The sequence below is a fragment of the Onychomys torridus genome, chromosome 18 (genome assembly GCF_903995425.1).
Source record: "Onychomys torridus chromosome 18, mOncTor1.1, whole genome shotgun sequence".
In the NCBI taxonomy this organism is placed as follows: domain Eukaryota; kingdom Metazoa; phylum Chordata; class Mammalia; order Rodentia; family Cricetidae; genus Onychomys; species Onychomys torridus.
Window position 1 is genome coordinate 16,694,419 of NC_050460.1, and position 3,805 is coordinate 16,698,223.

The following is a 3,805-nucleotide window of genomic DNA, read 5'->3' on the forward strand; positions in this document are numbered from 1 at the left end:
CTGTGTTCTCATCCATACTCTCCATACTCTATTGTGACAACTAAAGGGAGTTCTTCCACATAATATGTATTTATCACATATATGTTAGCCTCTTTTTTCATTTAACTAAAACTTCATATTTTTTGTTGAGGCACATTTTAAGCCTTTTGTACCTTTACATTTTCGTTTTGGAAGTTGTGCTTTTTTTTTTTTAAGGTAAAGTTCACCAAATATTACACATTTTTAAGTGATAGTGACTGGGTGGTTATTTAGCACATTCGCTGTGTGGATAAACTGTCATTTCTATCTAGATCCAGAACAGTTTCCCTGACATTTTCCAGTTCAGTCATTACTTTCTCTTCCCAACAGTCTTTGCTCTGACATTTCATGTGAACAGACTCCATGACTGCTCCGACTTCTTCCACTTAGTATGTCTTAGAATCTTTTCAAGATTCCCCCAATGTTGTAACATGTATCATTGCATCATTTTTTCCTATGGCCAAATACTACATACCACATATATGCTATTTTTAATTGCACCAATATGCCTCTCTAAAACACTGTGATAATTTTATAAACAACCACAGTTGATTCCCATACCTCAGTAGGTAGAATGTTTCTTTCTTTTCCTTCTTTAACAGACCATGGAATGGAACCTAGTAAATAAATTATAAATGTGAACCAAATGCTCTACCACTGAACTGAGTACACACCCCCAAAACAGTAATAATTGGGTAATGTCATTAAATATGTATTCATTAATTATAGTTGTAATCCTAGAATAACATGCATAAATTGTTTTATACTTTATTTAAAACACATTTAAATAAGTATCTCAAGTTCTGATAAGTCGCCTCATGTAGTTTTAATGTATATGTATGGATCACTCATCAGGTTAAGTATATTATATATATACCTTCAAAAATGAAATTTTTTATTTAAGGCATAACTCTAGAAATATCTTGCAGCAAAATTGCCTTCCCATTGATATAAGTGTTAGGTAGGGTCACATTTAAGACTAAGTTAAGCTGTCCCAATCAGATTCTATCTCTGGCATAGGTACAGTCAAGAGTGACCAGATGCACTTCTTTCTGCCTGTCATAGCAACAGTCTCTCCATTCGCTTGTACACACATAAATACATGTGTCAGTGAACCAAACCATGAGAGAATAAATGCATGTCATGAGGATGGTTAAGAGGCATCAACTCTGCTGAAGCACTGTGCGTCTTCTTTCTGGAAGGTTCAGAGGAATTTCTGAAATACCATCCTGGTGGGAATCTATTGGGAGCCGCTCTGAGATTTTATCAGTCTCATGAATCCATGGGATGAGATGTGATTGTCTTCGGCTGGTTCTCAGGTCAGAGATTATGGAAATAATGAATGCATGGGCATTAGTGTGACGAGAAAGAACTGAAGAAGCAGTACTTCCTTTAATTCATAGTGATCCCACCCCTATGCTAGCTGATGACTTCTGATGTTTCTCATGGTCTATGTAAAAGTCCAGTGAACTGTAGGCATCCATCACTAAAGATTAGGACAATTGCTGAGAAATATGCCTTTTCTCCATTGTATGAACATCACAGAGTATGCTTCTGAAACTTAGATGGAGGAGGTCAGATATTATGCAGGTGCTCTTCATATGCACCATGAAGATGTAGTTAACTGAAGATGTGTGAGGCCCCAGCTGGCAAACCCACCACAATAAACCCTTTTTTTAATACAAGCAGAATTACACTTTAAATAACAATGAACAGTCTATTGTAGCAAATAAACAAACTAAACCCAGTTGCTTACTGTCTTTATTAAATCTTCATGTGAAAATTCACATGCAGGGTGCAGGAGTAAAATCAGGATAGATTTGGGACACACAGAGGCCAAGACCCTGGGAACCTTTGAGGGGACCCTGCAGTGAAAGGCTCTCACCAGTGGCAAGGATGAGGAGGAAACAGTCACTCTTCTCTCCTTGGCTGTTAAGCAACATCTGAGTCAAAGTAGACCTCAGACTTGGCTAAATGTAGTTCAAAGTTGCAAATTCTTTACCTAGTTTCTAATTTGATGCTCCTAGCTGTTATGTCCCTGGAGGGTGTATTTTGCTTTGGAATTTAGGAAAGGGCATTCACTTACACTTAACAGCAGGGCAAATGATAGGATGGGGATAATATTGGCTAAGCATCAGTCACACGCTGGTCAAATTCATGAATTTGCCTTCATTTTACCCCAGAAGAATCAGTGAAGGTAATCACTGGAATAAGAGGGGGGCTGCACTAGCAATTCAAACTCGTATTCACACCACAAGTCTAGGCATCACCCTGACCACAGTGAGTTTCAGGCCAGCCAGGGATGCACATTGAGACCTGTTGCTAGATTTTTCCTGTTTCCCAGCATGCTGGTGGTCAGGACAAATCTCTCTTATCAGCCAGTCCCACAGCTACTCGGACCCAAGTAAACACACAGAGGCTGATATTATTTACGAACTATATGGCCATTTGCTCAAGCTTATTACTGACTAGCTCTTACACTTAAATTAACCCATAATTCTTATTTATGTTTAGCCACCTGGCTTGGTACCTTTTCCCAGTTCTGCCTTCACATCTTGCTTTTCATGATAGTGGCTGGCTGCGTCTCCTAACTCAGCCCTCCTGTTCCCAGAATTCTCCTCTCTTTGTCCCGCCTATACTACCTGCCTGGCTCCTAGCCAATCAGCACTTTATTTATTAGCCAATCAGAACAACATATTTACAGCATACAGATATCCACAGCACTTCCCCTTTTCTTTTTTTTCAAAAAAGAAGATTTTAACTTTAACATAGAAAAATTATACATAACAAAATAGTTATCAAGCAAGAATTATAGTTATAATATTTAGTGTATTTGTATTAAAAGAAATATTTTATCTATCTTATATTTGTGAGTTTAAGCTTTAATATCTAACTTATCTTTTAAGGACATAACTAAGGACAATTATAACTATCTAGTCTTTAACTACATTAAAGACCTCAGAAGATATAATATTACCTGAGAAATGGGGGAAGAACACAAGCAACTTTTGGGAATCTTGCAAGAATAGACAGAGATAGCTGGCTTTAAAAAAAAAAAAAAAGTCTAATGTTGTGGAATATTTCTTTAACTATGTAAAGATGTATTTGCTTAATTATGTAAAGATGTGTTGCTGTTTTGCCTTGCCTGCCTAAGGCACCTGATGGGTCTAACAAACAGCTCAATGGCCAATAGCAAGGAAAGAGGTATAGATAGAACTTCTAGTCAGGGAGAATAAGTAGGAGAAGGAATTTAGGCTCAAGGGAGAAGAAAGAAAAAAGGTACATGCCAGGGAGATATCAGCGGCCAGACAGACAGACCCCAATGAAGCAGGAAGCAGGACATACAAAACGGAAGAAAGGTAAAAAGCTCTGAGGCAAACTGTAGATGAATAGAAACAGGTTAAAATAAGTTAAAAGAACTAGTGGGTCAAGCCTAAGCTAAGGCCCAGCATTTATAATTAATAATAACTCTCCATGTCTTTATTTAGGAGCTGGTTGGTAGCCCAAAGAAAATGCCAACTACTGTGGATTTGAATATTACTAGCTTTTATAGTGAAATAGAAAAGAATAAATAAGTCTCAAGTGTGATACTATGAAAGAATAGGAATCCAAAGTCACGGACACAACTAGGGGAAGGGTGAGCATATAATTTGCTGAATCAATAGAAAATGAGGACAAGAGAGACTGAAGGCAGGGGTCTCACCTATGTTCTTCATTTATAGTGAGTGTGCAGGAGTGACTCTACTCTCCACAGGTGAGGTGTTACATGCATTCAGTTGGTTTGTTT